Source organism: Dermacentor albipictus, unplaced genomic scaffold (genome assembly GCF_038994185.2).
Source record: "Dermacentor albipictus isolate Rhodes 1998 colony unplaced genomic scaffold, USDA_Dalb.pri_finalv2 scaffold_27, whole genome shotgun sequence".
NCBI classification, from domain to species: Eukaryota; Metazoa; Arthropoda; class Arachnida; order Ixodida; family Ixodidae; genus Dermacentor; species Dermacentor albipictus.
This window is the reverse complement of record NW_027225581.1, coordinates 4,201,967-4,223,742: the sequence shown is the minus strand read 5'-3', so window position 1 is coordinate 4,223,742 and position 21,776 is coordinate 4,201,967. Positions and strand designations below refer to the sequence as shown.

The 21,776-nt window shown below is 44.2% G+C and overlaps 1 long non-coding RNA gene across 1 annotated transcript in view; it reads left to right on the top strand.

Moving 5' to 3' along the window:
• Window positions 1–693: 693 nt before the first annotated feature.
• Window positions 694–21,776, top strand: part of LOC139052583 (uncharacterized) — a 118,794-nt gene continuing 97,711 nt past the window's right edge. Inside the window, exons 1-2 of the long non-coding RNA XR_011509965.1 lie at window positions 694–829; window positions 1,202–1,284. This is a non-coding gene — a long non-coding RNA (uncharacterized lncRNA). The remainder of the gene's footprint in view (window positions 830–1,201; window positions 1,285–21,776) is intronic.

Genomic DNA, 21,776 nt, shown 5'->3' with positions numbered 1-21,776 from the left:
AACTAGGAAGCTTACCAGCAAGTATGCGGCCTGTGGGGTGGGCAACACAGCAACAAAGAAGGTCAAGCGGAAAGTCAGAGAGGCTGAATTAATCTCATGGGTGGCGGCAATGGAAAAGAAACCTGCCATGAGTAACTACTTAAGAGGAAAAAACGAAATCAGGAAAGAAGCCATTTATGATAACTCAAAGGGAAGCTCATTACTTTTCGAAGCGAGATCGGGATGCCTTAGAACACGCACCTATAAAGCGAGATATAAGAAGCAAGAGGAAGCATGTGCTTGCTGCGGTAAAGCTAGGGAAACGACGGAGCATATTTTATTAGAATGTGAAGACGTCTACCCAGCGGTCGATTTAGGCACCACTGGCCTCCTTGAAGCCCTTGGGTTCAGCGGGAGCAGTGGTAAAGCAAACAGGTCCGCAATAGACATTAGTAAGAGGCGATTGGAGGATTGGTGGAAGAAAAGTAGGGAAACGACAAAAGACGGAGACGTACAAAAACACAGTTCGCAATAGGGGATCAGCAAATTTGGACGTGGTAGTTCATAGTGTTTTTTTTCTTTTCCTTTTTCATTGGTTAACCTAGGTAGGATATTAGGCAGCATAGTAGCAAGAGCTTGGTGGCGCAACCCACCGCCCCGTTCCAAAGGGGACGCTCATAACATCCATCCATCCCTATTCTAGCCACTGTACACCGGGTACGCGCAACGCCGGCCGTTGTTAATGCGCGTCGTTGGGACTTCCTCGGAATATTTCTGCGGTTTGCTAGCTTTCGATGGGCTTCTTGTTGCCTCGAAGATCGCCATGATCGCCTCCGACTCATCATCAAAGGTGAGTGAGTGTTTCGAATTCTCCCTTTTGCTTGATTGTGACGCGGTGAACAACAGCGCGAAAGTGCGTACATATCCTGTGCGTGTCTTCGCGCGTCTCCGTGCTCGTGTTCGTTCCTAGTACGATCCCTCCGTTGTGAGAATTGGTTGTATCTTACAATAAAGTTTTTATGGTGATGATGTTATACACCTCTTTTTGTGGTATCTAAACGTGGACTTGTCCTGGTTTAACTTAAGGGTGCGCTTGTGGCGACGTAGAGCAGCTATGCAGTGCCAGCTAAAACAGTGCATTTTGTACGCCATGATTTTTTGTTGCGGTGTTCGAGCACCGATTGAGCTTGCATTCACTGCGCGCACCTTGTCTGTTTGGCAGGCGTTGGAATCCGCTTTGAGACGAAAGGAGCCCTGGGGCCGTTCGCGGTGTGTTTGTCAGCTCTGTGCTGGGATGGATGGAAGGTAGGAGCGTCTCCTTTGAAACGGGGCGATGGCAGTTGCCACCATGCTCAGATTTTTATTTTGCCTTTTATTTTTATCTGTGTTGTGTGTTATTGAATTTCTCGATTTTCTTTAAATACGTCTTCCTACCCTTTTAACCTTATGTCACCTCTCTGCTTTTGAGCCACCAATCCTCCAATCGCCTTTTGCTAATTTCCACCGCACCTTTATTTACATGACTATCATTATCTCTGAACCCTAGGGCCTCAGGAAGGGTGACTATGGCCGCATCGACATCGGGATTGATACCATCACATTCTAGTATGAGGTGTTCCATCGTTTCTACATATTTACCACACACAGTACATGTGTCTTCTTCTTCGTTAAATTTCTTTTTATAGCTCCGCGTTCTAAGACATCCTGATCTAGCTTCAAAGAGTAGGGCACTGCCACTGAGTTATCATAAAACGCTTCCTTCCTGATCTGCTGTTTCCAGTATCAATATAGCTCTACACTATGCTTCTTTTCCATTGAATTTATCCAATTTTTACCTTCCGCATTTTTAACCTGTTGTTTAATGCTCTGTCCTTTTTCGTCCTCGTGTCTGGCATACTTACTGGTTAGCTTCCTAGTTCTTTTCCGCCATTGTGAGTCAATGCTCTTTCTGTATAGGTATTTAAACACCTTAGCTGCCCACCTGTTATCATCCAGTTTCAACAGACGTTTTTCGAATAGGATTTTACTCTGAGCTTCCCGTGCTTCGAATGATGCCCAGTCCATATCTCCCTGTACTGCTTCGTTTGTGGTTTTCCCGTGGGCACCTAGTGCCCACGGGAAAACCCACAGCTCTCTGATTTACTTCTAGTCTCGACTGAACCTCTGCCCTTAAACACAGGACCGCATTCCCGAAAGTAAGCCCCGGCACCATTACTTCCTTCCAAATGCCTCTCAGTACCTCATACCTGTTGTAACCCCACAATGCCTTATGTTTCATTATCCCGGCATCTCTTTGCCCTTTTGCTATTAGAGACTTCGTGCTTTTCCGTGTACATCTGCCCTTTGTTTATCCATACCTCGAGATACTTGTATTCGGCCACTCGGAGTATTTCGTGGCCTCGTATTGTAAGCTCCTGATCAGTTGTATCGTTCAAAAACACCCCACTGGACTTAGCTGCACTAAAACTGAAACCTAAACTGTATCGTTCGTTCCCACAATAATTAACCAGAGTTTGCAAATCTTCCTGGCTATCTGCTAACAGTACATTATCGTCCGCATACATTAAACCCGGTAGTCGTTGCTCAACAACCTTTTCGCCTAATCTGTTCGACAGATTATACCCTAGATTGCTTCGTTGTAACCTTCTTTCCATGCTTATCATATAAAGCATGAACAGCAGCGGTGATAGAGGACAACCTTGCCTTAATCCTTTGTGAACCTCGACAGTTGTCGTACTCTTGATTCCTTTTCATGTTATTTCAACATTATTTTCTCGATATAGTTCCTGTAGAAAATCAATTACCTCATTACCGATACCTTCAGCTTTTAATATGTTCCACAGGAGTTCCCTGTTCACATTGTCGTATGCACCACTTATGTCCAGGAAGGCTGAATACAGAGGTCTATTTTCCGCCTTAGCTATTTCTATGCACTGGGTAAGCACGAATAGGCTATCATTTAAGCGCCTACCACTTCTGAACCCGTTCTGAAGTTCCCCAAGTATTCTGTGACTTTCTACCCATGACTGCATTTTTAATTTCACTGCCTGCAACGCCAGCCTATATATAACTGATGTTATCGTAATTGGTCGGAAAGATTTTATGTTCTTCTTATCACCTTTCCCTTTATAAATCAAATTCATTTTACTCTGTTTCCAGCTGTGCGGAATTTGCTTATTTGTTATGACTGCCTCCAATGCTTTTATCAGCGTTTCCTTGCTTCTTGGGCCAAGTTCATTAATTAACTTGATTGGAATTTCGTCTATCCCCGCGGACGTGCATTTTGGAACATTTGCTTCCGCCTTTTTTGGCTTAGATTGGACAGCTTAGATTGGTCAATTCTAAGCTGTTTTCTATTATGCTATTCTGTGTTGCTCCCTCACTTGGGGCGATTACCCCATCGTCTTTCCTAAATGACTCTGCTATAACTGAACCAATGTAGTTCACAGCATCATCTCCCTCTAAACAATTTCCTTCGGCATCGTGAATCTGTTCCTCTTTTCTGTGATTAGCTTTACCCAGCCAGCTTATATGGTTCCAGAATTTTCTTGACCCCCCTTTAGTTGCATCGCGAACTTCAGCCAGCCAGCGATCAGAGGACTGCTTTATTTTAGCCTGGACGAGGACCTGCACTTGTTGTTTCTTTTGTCGTTAATATTCCCATTTTTGGCCTATTTCCTCTTCAGATAACTGCGCCCTCTTTGCTTCTCTGTGTTCCCGAGATGCCCACCGTCGTTGTTCGATGGCCTCTCTAATTTCCTTATTCCACCAACTTCGTGGCTTCCCCTTTCCTCTCCAGTGGTTTACTCCTTTTACCTCTTTTATTTTTGTACTAATGAGTAGTTCTAACTGATTATAATCCCACCTTTCCATGGGATGTTTCTTTATTGCTTCCTCTATGCCAGCCGCTATTTGCGCGTCATTTAATTTTGCGTACTCTTTTTGGCTTCCCTGCACTTCTCTTTTGAGTAGGGCTCCCAACTGTAGACTAACACGCGTATGATCACTTCCGAGGCTGTACTTCCCCTCTTCGTCTATTTCCATTATTGTTAGCTTGCTATACAATCCCTGCGACATTAAGCAGTAGTCAATGGTTGTTTGTCTGTTACGGGACTACCACGTGATTTGTCCCTCACACTTATTTTCTCTATTTACTATAACTAGGTTGTGTCGTTCACAGAAGTCTAGCATCAACTTCCCATTACAATCTGTGTATCCATCCAGATCCTCGATGTGGCCATTCATGTCACCCAGCAGCAAATATCGGCACCTTCTCCAAACTGCTTTATATCGTCATCGAGACGCTTCACTAGATCTTTGTTCTCTTGCCTGTATTTGTCCCCTGTCCCTAAATAAACTACTCCTAGCCATGCCTTTTTACCGGCAATTGTACCTGATACCCAGACATGTTCTTTGCAAGTTAACTTTATTCTTTGCCAATTTGTTCCTTGGTGTATGAGCATACCTACTCCTCCTCCCTTCCTCTCCGTTGTTGCTCTATTGCTCCTTTCCCAGACGTAGCCTTCAATAAGCGGTGGGTCTTCTAGATCCCTGAGGTGGGTTTCGCATAGCGCGTATACACCTACTTCTTCATCCTTTAACTGCTGTTCTTTTTCTAACCACCTCGCTCCTTTCTACCGCCTTGCATGTTTATGTACCTGATCCTGGTGTTAAATTTATTTGTAGTTTTCTTCCTGGGCCTCCTACTGGCCATTTTATTGGCGTCAGCCTCTATTGTTGCACTTTCTACACTGTTTCTACCTACCCCTACGCCCTGAGGCGCAGTGGACCCCCCTAAAAAAGCTACTGCCCGACCTGCCAGGCGCCAGCCGATCTCGGCTCCTAGCCTTCCATTAAAGTGGATGCCATCTCGTGTAAAGCCTCCGCCAAAGCCTGCTCTATGCACTTCTCTGTTTATGTCTGCCACTTCAAATCCTTTCTCCTGGCTTAGCTTTCTTATTTCACAATTTACAGCCACAACGTCCTTGGCAATTGCTCCGTTCTTTCCTTGCACCTCCGGCACTGTGTATACCACGATCTGGACTTGCTGTGCTATCGCCCTTAAATCGGCAACTCCCTCCGCTAATCTTTCCACTACTTTTGCAGCTTCACCATTCAACACATCATTCAGCCCCGCCGCTACCACTACCAAATTGCGCTCTGCAACATTCTCAGAAAGCTTGCTTTTTGTTTCTCTCAGTACTGCGTCCATTGTCCTACCTGGGACTGTCCCGACTGCTACACGCTTATCACCCTTTGCACGCTCCATTATAGCTCTTTTGCACCTCCTCATATTTGAATCACCACCGATAAGTACTAGGGCATTCTTTCCCTCCCTTCTAACTTCCAGGTTGTGCTTATCATTGACTATGAGCTCATTCCTTGGGGTTAGCTTGTTCCCCTCCTCTCCTCGCGCTCGCTGGCGGCCCTGTGGCTGCAGCGTCGCCTCCCGCGGGGCGTGTTGCGCTGCTTCGCTATAACTACGCGGATTCACTGGCGGCGAGCTGACTACCGCTTGCTCTGCCACCCTGCCCCCGACTTCGCATGTAGGGTCTACCCTACTTTCTCTGCTTTTGCCACCGGCTTGGTGTCCCGACCCATCATTCTCCGCTGCGCGCGTCTCAAGCGCATCGAGACGCCTATGCAGTTCTGCTCTCCTTTCCTTCTCTTCTCCAAGCTCGGCCACGGTTCTTACTAATTGCGCGGCCTGCACCGCTTCCACCTTGACCAACTCGGCGACTTTCGCCTGCAACGCTAACCGCCTCTCCCGCTCCTCCCTCAGGTCTGCTTTCAGCTCCTCGAACTTGGCGGTCCAATTTCCTTCCAGTTTCTGGACTGCTTCCCTGACCCCTTCGCACAGCCTGCACGTAAAGCTAGACTCCTCCGCTTCTGCTAAGCTCTGGAAACTGGTCTCGTTGAGGGAGCACCAGCGCAGGCACTCGTCGCACTGCACTTGCTCCGCGTCCGTCGCGGCCTTCCCTTTCTTTGGTTTCATCGCTAGGCCTACGTCCTTAGGCTCAACGAGCACGTCCGCCTAATCACTTCGAAGAGCTAGCTGAGATAGTTAAATAGGCCTATCAAATATGTCCCGCCTAGCACCTAGGCCTAACGAGGGAAACCGCCAGACCTAGACAAAGCCGGTACGTTTACCACGCTTACCAGGAATTCAGAATTTGCGCTCCTGCTCCATGCAAAATAAAACACTTCAAGAACATCAGCTAATAAGAAGAAAAAGAGTACTTAGCTATGAACTAAGTCGCTGAAGCCTCAACACAAGAGCGTCCGCACGCTCAATTACTATTTAAATGCAAAAAAACAGCAAATAAAAACAGGAGCAAGCTCAAAGCATGCACAAAAACTTATGATTTGTCGTCACCACGGAGCCCCGAAAAGCATGTCCATCCGCCACCTGTTCTGGTTGAGCTTTATGCCACCAGGCGGCTGCACCGCTCCGGCCGCTAACGTTTATGCCCCTGACTATCCGGCAATCCGCCCAAACCACCCCGGTTTGCCGGAATAGCCGATACGCTAAAAGTCTGTAATATACATATATATATATATATATTGATGTAATCACAACACAGGAAACGTGGGTCTCAATTTTGACTAGCTGAAGGCAACGAAATAAACTGCGCCTTTCTTGCAGCAGGTGTGCACAGGGATTTGGAGAGCTTTCCACGAAAGTTCGTTACGCTGGCCTTGTGCTGAAGCCACACGCGGACGAGAGGTGTTATGACTGGTCTGTATAGCGCACAATTTGAGTTGCACTGTTAAAACCACGGTGGAAAGCCCGTGCGTCTTAAATACGCCAAGCCGCCAGCAATCCCAGCAGTTGAAAAACTCCTAGGAGGCCTTCCTTCCCGACGCGCTCGCAACGTCTCCATGTCTATGTAGGCTCGCCAGTGCTGTTTCCATTCAGCCAGCACGAACAGTAAGCTTCATGTGTGCTTTCATTCCTTCTCCTCCTCGGCAGGGTAGACGCCGGCGTGTGTGTGTGTGTGCATCTCAGTGCCTTTGCCTGTACTGGCCCAAGCGCGGTTAAAAGATCGCCGGCGCTGGGCGCATGCACATGGCAGCAGACAACCCCAAGTGGAGTCCGCTGCTGCCATGCACAATGACGTTACAAAAAAAAAATTAATATAAAATGCATAAAATACTAACATTCTCATTTTGTTGTCAAATACACTACACCTAAATAAATAAAGCATTTATTTGATGCTGCGTTTTAAAATCGAAAATGACTGTCGGCGCCTACACGCACGTGCATGCAGTGGTTCCTGGTGTGGTTCGTTGTGGTTGTCATATGTCGTGCGGTGTGGTTGTGGTTCGTTGTGGCTGTGTGGTGTGTACTGTAGTACTAGAACACTTGTATGAATAATCTGTGAGTATGAATAATGTTGCCGTTACGAAGCTACAGAAGCTTCAAACAAACTGTACTGCATCCACGAAACAGCACGACATGTCACCTGATTTGGACTGTCGGTTTCGAAGAGTCGTGGTAACACATTGCCGACTGCATATGGTGCTGACACGGATAATGCATATTGCAGGGTGTGTCATATGTAACGCTTCTTTAGGTTGCGTTTACGCCTTCTGGTAAAGCCGGATGGCTGTTTGGATTTGGACAGCACGTCGACACACTGCTCACGAGCTCGAAAACTCGGAAGTGGTGCGCGGCGGCTTTGACATCGATGTAGGGTGCATACACATTTCCAAATCACTTTGCAAAGGGCGCCTTTTGTTGATGAACAAAGTGCATTTACACATTTCGCGTCGCCTTGCGCATGAAGAAGCCTAGTAACAAAAGCCTGGACATGAAACGTCAATCTGACAAAAAGGCCTGTTCCCACCTGAAAGCAATGTCAGCATGTGTCCGAGACTAATTTTAAGTGACTCACACGAGGCTGGGCGTTGTACAGTGTGTGGAGTGCCGGTGCTTCAGTCTGGCTAGTGATCAACCCGCTTTCATGAACCATTTGAAGTGCCCAGTGTATTAGTTGCTATAGAGTGTGGTGCAGTGAGACAGCCATTCCATAGCAGCAATGAAAATTACCTGTGGAAGTAATAGTAATGTGATGGGTTTTTGTGGCGATTGTCATTATGTAGCACATGCATAGGAATGCGATCATTTCTGCCCTGTGCACGTGTTTAGATAAATACTTTATCTTCTAAAAATATTGTACAGTGCCTGGATCTTGAGTGGATCTTTCACTGTACAGGCTATGCCAAAACATCTTCACCATTGTGTGCTTCATTTTTGCCAACTGTCTTTGCTCTACAAAGAAGACAAAGTTTCTCTCACCGAGTTTCACTCACTAAGGGAACAGGCTTGTGCGAATCAGCTGGACTTGAAGCAATCAACAGGGGTCAAACACCTGTGGTAAAGCTTTAGTGGCACAATTTTCAATTGGGGGCCATTGTACATGCACCCCGAGGAAATCATTTCCTATGGCAAATACTCGCGTAGTGGCGTTTCTTTTTTAATGTTGTATGCCTTAATAATATTGTTAAAATATAGAAGTATCTCTGCAAATTTAAGAAATGTGAAGTCCGACGTAGTTCCTAGTGCATTTTGGTACATCATATTATTCCAAATACTCTCCTCAGTATTGCTGTTTTGTCTCAGCATTCTCTCACGACAGGTATTGTTCTTTCATCTTTGAAACAAATGCAAGTCCCCCCTTTCTTTAAATCTGGTGAATAAGGCATTTGTGACTAAGGCATCTGGTGACTAAGGCTATACATAGATTGTTCTTAGCACCTTATTCAAGTAAAATGTTAGAATACATAGTTGATAAGCATATTGTTGAATTCATTGAATCACATAATGCCCATGTAGTTCTCACATGGCTTTCTGCATAGATTTAGTACCATGTCGCAGTTAACTCGCGATGTCACTCATGCTTGTGTTTTCTAGCATTTCTAGCAATGTCAATCATAATTAATAGTCTGCACTTCATTTGCTTACTTTCTCTCACATTGCCTGATGTGTCCATATTGTTCTTGTATATATACCTGAATAAAAATTCAGTTGCAAGTCGATGCTCCTGTTGCGTTTTCGCTGTCTTTCTGCTATGTGCACTGTTTCTAGTCTTTCAAAAATGCACGAACTCGCCCAGCTCTCAGTGTGTAAGTTAAAAGTTGGCTGTTAAAATGAGAATCCAATAAACATGGAAACGGTCTGTAGGACAATAGCAATGATATTACTGTTTGCAACATGCAGTTTGTACATGTTGGCACAAGAAGATTTGAAAGATATGGAGTATTACAGTCTGCAAGGTTAAATGGTCCTGTCTCTGCCATGAATACTGTGATATAGGTGTGCACATGTCTTGCACTGCAAGCCAGAGACTTGCTCCAGAACCAAGGTTAAACAGCGCGAATAAAACAGGGACACGAGGAAACAAATACCATAGACAACCGCTGAAATTTGTTTCCTCGTGTCCTTGTTTTATTTGCGCTGTTCAACCTCGGTTCTGAATATGAACCTATTAGCCCTCATCAAGATCCTACCTGCTCCAGGGCTTCATTATTCTATTAATCCTCTGAGGGTCGATTTTTTTGCCATATGCGACCGCCCAGGGTCGATTTTTTTTATTCCAGAATCCAATTCTTTTTGGGGACTAACTTCGAAAAAAATTTACCATAATTTTTCTAGGGTGACCGTAAAGTGAGAAAAAAATGTTTTGCATTGGTATATATGCACTCTTCATTCAGGAATAACAACAATAAAAAAGGAAGTAAACTTATCAGAATTAAAAATTTTATGCATTTTTTATGCACATAGTTCAAGGCTTTGAAAATCCGCACACGAGAATATTTCACAAGCCTCAAATGTTTCTGCGCTTACACTAATATGTGCGTCCATCATCATCATCATCCGCCTGCTTACGCCCACTGCAGGGCAAAGGCCTCTCCCATACTTCCCCAACAACCCCGGTCATGTACTAATTGTGGCCATGTTGTCCCTGCAAACTTAATCTCATCCACCCACCTAACCTTCTGCCGCCCCCTGCTACGCTTCCCTTCCCTTGGAATCCAGTCTGTAACCCTTAATGACCATCGGTTATCTTCCCTCCTCATTACATGTCCTGCCCATGCCCATTTCTTTTTCTTGATTTCAACTAAGATGTCATTAACTCGCAATTGTTCCCGCACCCAATCTGCTCTTTTCTTATCCCTTAACGTTACACCCATCATTCTTCTTTCCATAGATCGTTGCGTCATCCTCAATTTAAGTAGAACCCTTTTCGTAAGCTTCCAAGTTTCTGCCCCGTAGGTGAGTACTGGTAAGACACAGCTATTATACACTTTTCTCTTGAGGGATAATGGCAACCTGCTGTTCATGATCTGAGAATGCCTGCCAAACGCACCCCAGCCCATTCTTATTCTTATGATTACTTCCGCCACATGATCCGGATCCGTGGTCACTACCTGCTCTAAGTAGATGTATTGCCTTACCACTTTCAGTGCCTCGCTGCCTATTGTAAATTGCTTTTCTCTTCCGAGACTGTTAAACATTACTTTAGTTTTCTGCAGATTAATTTTTAGACCCACTCTTCTGCTTTGCCTCTCCAGGTCAGTGAGCATGCATTGCAATTGGTCGCCTGAGTTACTAAGCAAGGCAATATCATCAGCGAATCGCAAGTTACTAAGGTATTCTCAATTAACTTTTATCCCCAATTCTTCCCAATCCAGGTCTCTGAATACCTCCTGTAAACACGCTGTGAATAACATTGGAGAGATCGTATCTCCCTGCCTGACGCCTTTCTTTATTGGGATTTTGTTGCTTTCTTTATGGAGGACTATGGTAGCTGTGGAGCCACTATAGATATCTTTAGGTATTTTTACATATGGCTCGTCTACTCCCTGAATCCGTAATGCCTCCTTGACTGCTGAGGTTTTGACAGAATCAAACGCTTTCTCGTAATCAATGAAAGCTATATATAAGGGTTGGTCATATTCCGCACATTTCTCTATCACCTAATTGATAGTGTGAATATGGTCTGTTGTTGAGTAGCCTTTACGGAATCCTGCCTGGTCTTTTGCTTGACAGAAGTCTAAGGTGTTCCTGATTCTATTTGCGATTACCTTAGTGAATATTTTGTAGGCAACTGGCAGTAAGCTGATCGGTCTATAATTTTTCAAGTCTTTGGCGTCCCCTTTCTTATGGATTAGGATTATGTTAGCGTTCTTCCAAGATTCCGGTATGCTTGAGGTCATGAGGCATTGCGTATACAGGGTGGCCAGTTTGTCTAGAACAATCTGCCCACCATCCTTCAACAAATCTGCTGTTACCTGATCCTCCCCAGCTGCCTTCCCCCTTTTCATAGCTCCCATGCCTTTCTTTACTTCTTCCGGCGTTTCCTGTGGAATTTGGAATTCCTCTAGATTATTCTCTCTTCCATTATCGTCGTGGGTGCCGCTGGTACTGCATAAATCTCTATAGAACTCCTCAGCCACTTGAACTATCTCATCCATATTGGTGATGATATTTCCGGCTTTGTCTCTTAACGCACACTTCTGATTCTTGCGAATTCCTAGTTTCTTCTTCACTGCTTTTAGGCTTCCTCCGTTCCGGAGAGCATGTTCAATTCTATCCATATTATACTTCCTTATGTCAGCTGTCTTACGCTTGTTGATTAACTTCGAAAGTTCTGTCAGTTCTATTCTAGCTGTACAGTTAGAGGCTTTCATACATTGGCGTTTCTTGATAAGATCTTTCATCTCCTGCGATAGCTTACTGGTATCCTGTCTAACGGAGTTACCACCGACTTCTATTGCACACTCCTTAATGATGCCTACAAGATTGTCGTTCATTGCTTCAACACTAAGGTCCTCTTCCTGAGTTAAAGCCGAATACCTGTTCTGTAGCTTGATCTGGAATTCCTCTATTTTCCCTGTTACCACTAACTCATTGAGCGGCTTCTTATGTGCCAGTTTCTTCCGCTTCCTCCTCAAGTCTAGGCTAATTCGAGTTCTTACCATCCTATGGTCACTGCAGCCCAGCTTGCTGAGCACGTCCACATCTTGTATGATGCCAGGGTTAGCGCAGAGTATGAAGTCTATTTCATTTCCTGTCTCGCCGTTCGGGCTCATCCACGTCCACTTTTGGCTATCCCACTTGCGGAAGAAGGTATTCATTATCCGCATATTATTCATTTCCGCAAACTTGAGGAACAGAATATGTGCGTCCATAGCATGATCGAACTGCATAGGTGCGCGCACTCAAGAAAATTGATTGGTTGTGTGCCCATCAAAAAAAAAAGCAACACGTGTGAAAAGCTTCCGCTAATCTTCATCTTATTGCCAACCAGCTAGGGTAGTTAGCTTTCGCCAGTTTTTTAAAAAAAGAAAAACGGAAACGCATGCACGGTGGCATTCTTCTTATGCGCACCCTTGTGAGCACTAAACGAGCGAGAAACAAGCGGTCGCCCTTTGAGCAATAAGTAACAAGATATCCACCAGTTTCGCAAGCGCAAAATGCCAAAACAGCCCGCGAAACAAAATCCAAACGGCTGGCCACCCGCACGTGCGTGCCACCGCGCGAGCGGTAGTATATAGACGTGCGGGAACAGACTAGGGCTAAAGCAAGCCGTGCAACGAAAACCGAGAGAGGGAGGCGCGCGAAAAAAATTCCCTGTATCCCCGCATAGTGGCAGCACATGACAGAAAAGAAAAGGTTAGGAAATTGGAGCGCTTCTTAAATGTACAGACGACGCTATAAATATACGGCATCAACCATTTTTGGACATGTTCGCAGCGCTGTATATTTATGTCATTGACCGTCAAAGGTTTAAGTGTCAGCTGCTTGCATTCATAACGTGTTTGGTGAACTGCTTACCTATTTCCCAACTAAGTCCCAGCATTTCATTCTGCTGTATTCAACTAATTATTTTCAGCACCTTTCTTTCAATGACATTAAGGGTTACATTCATCTTGTGTCAAGGTGTTTTCGAATGCACAAAAATTAAATATTCTGACAAGTTTTTAAAGCTGACGCAAAGGCAAAAATATTCTCAGCCATAAATTGTGCTCACATAGACACCAGGCACCTTGTCCCATAAAACATCAATCAGTTCTATTTTTAGATAAAAGCACATCAGTTTCTTTCTTGCCAAGCTATATCTCTACACCAGTAGGCACCACATGATCTTCCCGAAAAGAAGGTTGCACAAGTATTTAAATACACCCTTTAAAAGTTTACTGTTAAGACCTGTGTTTCCTTCATTTCAGTTGCAATATACAAAGTAGGCAGCAAGAGTTTGCAGCTTTACTGAATCTGCTGTTGTCAGAGCTAAGCTGACATGAAGGTGAAAAGGCATCCTTACATATATCAACCCAATGTAGAGGTATGGCTTGGCAAACACATGTGCCGAAAAGGTGAATTAAAGGCCGGCAGGATACTCTGGTAATGTGGCACGCACAATACAGCTAGGATACAATATGCAGATTACTTTGCAATTACTCGTTTGCTTTCTTGGTGTTCCATGGCAGAAAAGAAAGCTGCAGCATAAGTCTGCATGCTATAGTGTTATTTATCTTCATAATATTAAAAGAACTGCAATTCATTACTCCACCAAAGGCACTATGAGCCAGCTAAGCATTTCTTGACATTAAGCTTCTCAGCCTGGTCTCTACATATGTTAGCTTTGAGAATGTCCTTTCACACAAACTTGTTACAGGAACTGTGGAAAAGAAGTCAAGAGTGCAATAGAAATCTTTGGAAACTGATTTGTCCAGCCCAGTGTCATTTTGTCGTCCTGGATTTCTTGATGCCAGTTTGAAACTTAAGAAGCTGCAGCTTAGCATGCAAGGTGTCGAAATATATATATTTAAGATGAAATAAACATAAAAAACCATTTTATTGGCCCCCATATAACGGTCCAAAAGGCTCTACTGAGAACTGTGAGATAAACTTGCGTAAATCCCACGCAGTGGGGGAATTGATGTTATGTGAAGTATTTTACAGCTAGTTGCCTATGCCAAGGTGAAGCGTTGCTAACGGGCGTCCCTTCGGAACGCTTGTGTGAACGTTGCTCTTGAATCTCAGACGGAGGCGACCAACAACTGGTGTGTGTGCTACTGTTGAGACACTGGATCTTTTCATGTAAGCCATCTGGTTCCAGCGCAGTTAGCATGAGAGTTGCATGACAAAGCTGGCTTGACGACAATACAACGAACACTATGGCATCACAAACACAACCACATATCTAGTGGCACAAGCTAATATACAACTTGGATCACTGGTTTGGCATAAAAACATGTAACAACCTCCATTATTGAAATCTTTCAATATAACTATAACAAAAAATGTAGTGCTTTGTTGCACCTATAAAACTGCATAAAAAATCATATGCTAACATAAGCAAATGCACAATAAAAAGCCCATTACAGCAAAAGCAATATTGTATTACTTATGCGGCTTTATTTTATTGGTGAGGCTATAAAAGCAGAAATGCCTAACACTGGCAAAGCTCAAGCAAATGTCTCGTTTTGTGCATTTCCTTTTTGGTGGAGCTTAATTTGCTGGTTATTGATGCTTGTACATGTTGACATAGCTCCTGCCAGTCATGGCAAAAGCTGATTATATTATGATTATGGCATGCAGGTTTCGAGCTCCAAGCCATGCTGCCCTTTCTTTTAGCATAGCTTCCTTCAGGTGCAGCAATAATGTAAAGTTAATATGTGCTGGGCCAATCTGCAGACCTTTCTGTAAACTTGCATGTCATCATATCTTTTTACTTCTCCTATTGGTGCCCAGAATGATGCAGATGATTCGATTTCCAATGTTGCTTTTGCATTGCTTGTAATTAAGCTTGGTAGGCAGCATTCTCCACACTTTTTCTGCCCTTCCTGGATTAGGCAACAAGCGAGAATACTGATTTAGGCGGCGCAGTGGTTGCTTTATTTTGTCCTCCAACGTAATAGCAGTTGCTACGAACTTAGCAAGAACCCGGTCCAAATGCCAGCAGTCCTTTCTTCACCTTCGTCACAGATGCCTGACAATGCAAATTATTGATAGAAAATTTGAAGATCATGCACTTCAGCTTGCTCACCAGCTTCAATGCATGTTCTATGCAGTGCTTGAAGCAGTTTGTCCAGCTAACATATTCCACTGCCAACAAAACTTGTGGGCAGGTATCAGCATCACTCCTTTCTCTGATGTTTGGTTGGATGAAGTTCTGCAAGAGAAGAATCTCTCTAATCATCGTACGAATTCCTGGGTATTCATTAACCAAAGATTAATTGAATTGGTTTAAGCAATGTAGGTAGCTGGAAGAGTTGGTTCAGCATTGCAGGCTTGTAAAAACACATAAGATATGAGGACCAAAAAAAGCACAAGAATTAGTAGTGCATGTGCTATGTGTCTGTTCTCCTTTCCTTTGTCCTTGTATTCTAGGTGCATATACACGTCTAAAATGGTTTAAGCGTGTTGCATCTTAGTTTCAACAAGTATGGCTGGCTAGATTTTGTGTGGTTTTTAGTTTTCCTGCATGTGGGTTTACATCTGAGAGAGAGAGAAAAGAACAAGGAAGGCCGGGTAGGTTAACCAGACGTACATCCAGTTGGCTACCCTGCATGGGGGAGAGGGTATAAGGGGTTAAAAGAAAAAAAGGCGGTACGTGAAGAGAGTTCACTTGCACAGAAGACAGAAGGTGCCTATAGTGTCTTTTCAGATTCATTTATTTTAGAAAGTCATTAGAGCATGTATGTATAGCTTTCTTCATCGATATGGCTAAGTACCCAAGATCCTAACCTCTGTGAAAGGTTGTGAAGTTTCTTTTCCCATTTGCTGCAAATTAACCCACTCCCCTCTTTAATGCCTTTGGCCCCGAGGTACATACACACACGTGCACACACACACACGTGGGAAATAGTCTTGTATGTGTTTTTTAATGGTTGTCGACAGATTTGCTTTATCTTCACCACAATACAGACATGTTATATGGTGAATTATACAATTGCAAGGGGGCTCGGGGCAAGGGGACATAGCGAGCATGTCGGACAGCGTGCGATGAAATCGCTCCGTTAGGCCGTTGGTTTGCGGATGGTAACTGGAGGTAGTCTTGTGGGTGGTTCCGGAGCCTCTGAGTACTTTGTCTACTAGTTGCGAGAGGAATGCTTTTCCACGGTCGCTCCGGAGGACGCGAGGAGCACCGTGACGCAGTAGTAACGCTTGAAGTACGAAAGCAGCAACTTCAGACGCTGAGGCAGAACTCACACAAGCTGTTTCGGCGTAGCGTGTCAAGTGGTCAACGGCTGTCACAATCCATCGTTTACCGGTGAGAGTCACAGGAAGAGGACCATACAGGTCAATGCCAACGACTTCAAATGGTTGCGACAGACACAGAACCGGTTGCAGTTGTCCGCTTGGAGCTGATGTAGGGAGCTTTCGACGCTGACATAGGACGCAGGAAGCCACATACCTCGCTACACTGGCGGACAAGCCAGGCCAGTAGAAGCGACCTTTGATGCGGTCATAGGTAGGTTTTTCTGGAAGCCAAGGTGACCAGCAGTCATGTCGTCGTGAGAAGCCTGCAGGACATGAGCACGTAGAGAGCGTGGCAGGACAGGAACCCAGCATTGACCGTCAGGGTGATAGACATGACGGTACAGGACACGGTTGTCAATCTTAAATTGCATCAGCTGTCGACGAAGGCGGGCATTAGGCGGGTGCGAAGCTCCTTGAAGGTGGTCCATGATGCGCCGATAGTAAGAGTCTGCAAGTTGCTGAGATTGGAAAAATCTGTTGTCGTGTGTAGGCATCTCCTCTACAATGGCCAACGAGAAAGCATGTGAAGAGGGGTCGTGCGTAAGCTTTTCACAGATGATAGTTGGAGGTCCATTGCTTGGTGTCATAGGAAGCGGACAGCGAGAATGCGCGTCTGCATCCTGGTGTTTTTTTCCGCACTTGTAGGTAATAGTTAGGTCATATTCTTGCAGACGAAGGATCCTCCGACCAAGTCGTCCAGACAAGTTCTTCAGCGTCGAAAGCCAGCACAATGCATGATGGTCTGTAACTATGGTGAAATGGCGGCCATGGAGATAAGGTCGAAACTTCTGCACACACCAAACGATAGCTAGGCATTCCTGCTCCGTGATGGTGTAATTCTTTTCGGCGTTTGTGAGAACGCGACTTGCGTACGCGACGACCCTCTCACCTAAAGTGTCGTCTCGCTGTAGGAGAGTGCCACCAATGCTGTGACCACTAGCATTCGTATGCAGGAGGGTAGGAGCAGCTTCACCAAAATGGCGAAGTACTGGTTCAGATGTGAGAGTGCGCTTTAGATGGGCGAACGCTGATTCACATTCGGGAGACCACACAAAGGGAACATTAGAACCCAGTAATTTGTGCAGAGGTGACGCTATTGAGGCGAAGTCTCGTATGAATCGGCGAAAATAGGAAGTGAGGCCTAGGAAACTGCGCAAATCTTTGGTCTTTTCGGGACGAGGGAAGTGCCGAACTGCCGAAACCTTGTCAGGATCTGGACAAATGCCATCTTTGCTCACAATGTGACCTAACACCTTGATCGTCTTGCTCGCAAAACGGCATTTCTTAGTGTTTAGCTGAAGTCCAGCATTGGCAAGGCACGTGAGAACTGCATCCAGACGTTTCAGGTGCTGAGAGAAGGTGCTGAGAGAATATATATATATATATATATACATGCAGGAAAGAGACAATGAACTTTTTGGAAGACTTATTTACTAAACGTTTTCGGCTGGTGGTCCAGCCGAAAACGTTTAGTAATTAAGTCTTCCAAGATGTATGTGCTAGTATTTAGAAACATGGACAACGTGCAATGATTTACCCACTTTTATGTTTTATATTTACATTTTTGTTATTTTTTCTTTTCCTATTTATAATGCAATACAAGGTGTGCATGTTAACGAGTGGGACTTGTAAAAGATAGCGCTGTTTTTTGAACACTCTAAACATGCATAGTTTTAAATCTGGCTTTGGTTATATGTGTAAAAGGCAGGAACTGCTTTGTGGTAACATTCTTGGTTGCAGCAAAGGATGTATAAACATAGCTGATTTTGTAATAGCTTCACGATTTTTTCTGCGCCGCAGTTCTTTGATAGCGCACTACCAGTACCTACAAAATGCACTATAAATATGTCTTTCCACACGACACGTTACAGTTTTTGATGGGGTGTTTGCACCTGTGAAATTCAGGAGCCATTGTGTTGTGGCTGCGCACTTTACATGTCCCACATTTATGGCACATTCGCTAGCATAGGAAATAAAGGTGGCAGTCAGGAACTGCTCTGCTTTCTTTTTCCCCGATCATGTCGGTGTTATGATAGTCTATGTTTTAGGTAGTCAAAGTTGCCAGTTCATATTTCTTTACCTATGGTCATCGAAAGCTGCATCGTTAGCCTTTGTGGAATATGAAATAGATGATCATACCTTGATGGTGAAGCAGCACACTGACAAAGACAACGCTGTAGGAGTTGAGGACGTCGGGATGAAAAACTTCGGAGGTTTATTTACATTATTTACAGTGAGACGACCAAGACATTAACAGTCATAAAAGTCATTACGGGCCGGCAGCAACTCGGACGCTGCGGCCCGTCGCAAGAAGTTCGAAAGAGAAGAATCAAGGAATGCTCTAGGAATGCTCCTCTGCTGCTCCCGGTCTGCATCTTTTAAGCCCTTCGGTGTCTCGAAGACACGTCACGTTCAGCCAATGGGAGAGCCCGCTCAGGTGACGCCATTTTCGGCCAGTCGGCGAGCCCACTCGGGTGTCGTCATTTTCGGCCAATGGTAGGCGCCCGTGCGATGGTGTCACACCCAGCGAAGAGAGTCGCTACTTGGTCCCCCATTGTCCGAGGGTTTACTTCTCCCTGCGGTCTTGCCTTGCTGACTTGCAATGCGCCGTCACAATAGCCAGGTGGGGGCGACGCTGCCAGGCCTTCACGGTGCATTACAGCCGTCTTGCTTCGGGACCCACTTTACCCTCAACAGTGCCAGGCTCTCGCTTCACTTTCGGGAAGAGTCAAGCAGTGAATAGGTCCACCTGCGGCACACGAAGTGGGGGCCGCCAACTTGTTTGCAAGTGCGTGCCACGGGAATGCGGCATCCGTGCTCCTGCGCTCCTTGATTAGCTGTGGTGCGATTCGATGTGGTCTAGTGAACTCGAAGTAGGCTCAGGAAACAGCCCCGTATCTAACAATGCGAAGACACACAAGAATACACAACACTCACTGCTATAAGGTATGATGATTAATCACCAACTAGCCCAACTTTGCACATTAATGAAATAGAGGATTTACTTGTAGTGGGAAACAATGATGCAATATAAATGTCAACTTTTTACATGAAAGCATGCAGTGGTTTTTGTGATAACATATGCGTGCTTTTTCAATTCAGTGAGCCAATAAGTTACGGCAGCCCTGTCAGAATAACTTATTCTTATTTGAGAACAAACCAAAGTTATTGTCGAAATGTTCTTTTCCCTACTCATTTGAACGACTCTGAGATGCCCTTGTACTTATGGCTTAACCAGGGGTAGCTAGTTGGTCAGGACATTTGGTCAGGCAATGGCATGGCCAACTAAGGTATTACCACTTGGACAGAAATTAATGGTGGTTTTAAATTACACATTATGATACAATATTTTGTGTAGAGCAAGTTATTCTAAACATAGAAGGGCTTCTAAATGCATCCCTTTAACAATTATTTAAAATGGATCAATAAATCAGTGCAGTTCTGTCGTAAAATACAGCACCACACAGTTAATTAAGTGACCTACAGTTACTGAACAAAAAATCTTGCCTGGAGTCAATGTTTGGACAAAGGGACTTGTCTTCGTTAGGGCAACAACTGATTTCTACATAGCTCATCACTCGCAAGGGTCGAGAAGGATAAGCAGACGCGTAAGAGTAAAATGAAGTCTATGGAAAGGGGAAGTGGAAAGCTTTGAAGGCAAGGATTAGTTTGCGATAGTAAAAGGGATGTGCTAAGAGTTCTCCCAAGTGGGGTGACAAAAAAAAACCCCACAGAACTTCAAATGAACCATTACATACAAGTAGGTGCCAATCTACTGTGGCAGCCCTTCAGGGAAACCTTTTAATTAAGTTAAGGCTTGCACTGTCAACTCTGTGGACAGCTGAAAGTATCTCACAATCATTTCACTTAATGTCCTGGCCATGACCAAATATAATCTGGAGCTCCTACTGTTCCACTTGTGTGTGGAACACCTATCTTATAAAGCCATGAACACAGACCCTATCAGGAACACAGATTTAGTTTTTTCTACAATGGTTTTTTGTAGGATCATTTCTGATCACTAACTCAGCCACGCTAGCACCTCTGAGTGGTATCTATGATAGCTAAATTAATATGCGGTACGTTATCATACTTTAAGCTTGTTTAACTAGTATGTGCACTTGAACTGACTTGACTTATGGTTGTGCAGCTTTGCTAAGGTTCACTTTTTTTATATATTTGATATGCGCTTAATGGGTTCACGGCAACTCTATTTTCATTAATCGCTATGTTGTGGCAATCTAAACGTACCAACAACCATCATCTGCACTCATCTCTCTCCTTCCAAGTTGAAAAAAAAAAACACACAAAAGAAGGAACCATGCTCACTAATAAAAATTTTTTGCCTTTAGTATACATATATGACTAAACCTGTCTTCCATACATATTAATACATCTAGGGAGACATTACAGCATGGAGCCCCTCTGGTTGCTTGAAAGTTCTGAGAACCGTGCAGCTGTAATTGATATCAATATAAGTGACCTTTCTTCTGTATATGTTCCAAGTAATACTTAATGAACGGGATTGTGGAAATAGGCCTAATGCTGATGCTATTTGTCAATTTGTCAAAAGATATTGCTATCTGATTTTTGTGAAGCCAATCTGCAGCTTCTTTTTATAAATTTTGGTGTATAAAAAAGAGTAATATTATAAACCTGATAATAAAGAAGTTGTAGAGACAATCTGGTTCATATTTTACTGTTTGGAACAGGAGCCAGAAATATCACCGATGTCGCCTGCCATTGTTAAAGATGTGTGGGCATGTTCTACATACATTATTCTTAATCTGCTACTGAGCCCCCCCCCCCCCCCCTTCCCTCTTTACATTGTTGTCCAAACAGATAAAACATGCAGGTGGCTGTGTTAAGACTTGTTCTTCATTGCCTTTCACTGAAAGCCATGACCCAAGCTCTTAACAGTATTCCTTTGTCTAAGCAATGCAACTTTGTGTCATCAAGCTTAGATATTAAAAAGAACTAGTCTTCCAAAGGCTTTTTCATAGTAGCCTAATAATTTACCCACCGTTTCTTTGCAAAAGCTGCCCCAAATTTTTCACCGGGTGTCTTGCATTTTTAGACGTTTATTTATTTATTTTTATTTATTTATTTATTAAGGAACCCACAGCGCCAAGGCATTACAGTGGGGGGGGGGGGGGAGGTACAAGAAGGAATACATACGACACCTCTGCTCCTGTACAGTGTTAAAAGTGATAACAAAAGAGGAAAAACGAAAAAAAACGGCAAAAAAGGCAAAGCCCCTAGCAATGCACATCTACAATCTACAAGATCAAAAAGAAAGCATCATTTGATTCAACCCTCACAACATCACTCGGCAGTCTATTCCATTCCCTAATGGTTTTAGGAAAGAAAGACATTCTGAACAATTCAGTTTTTGTCGCAAATTCACGGACCTTAAAATTATGGTCAACACGATTGGATCTATAAAAAGGCTCTAGCACAAACTTTTCGCGATCAACCCGAACAGCTGAATAATAAATAGCATGGAAGAACTTCAGCCTCA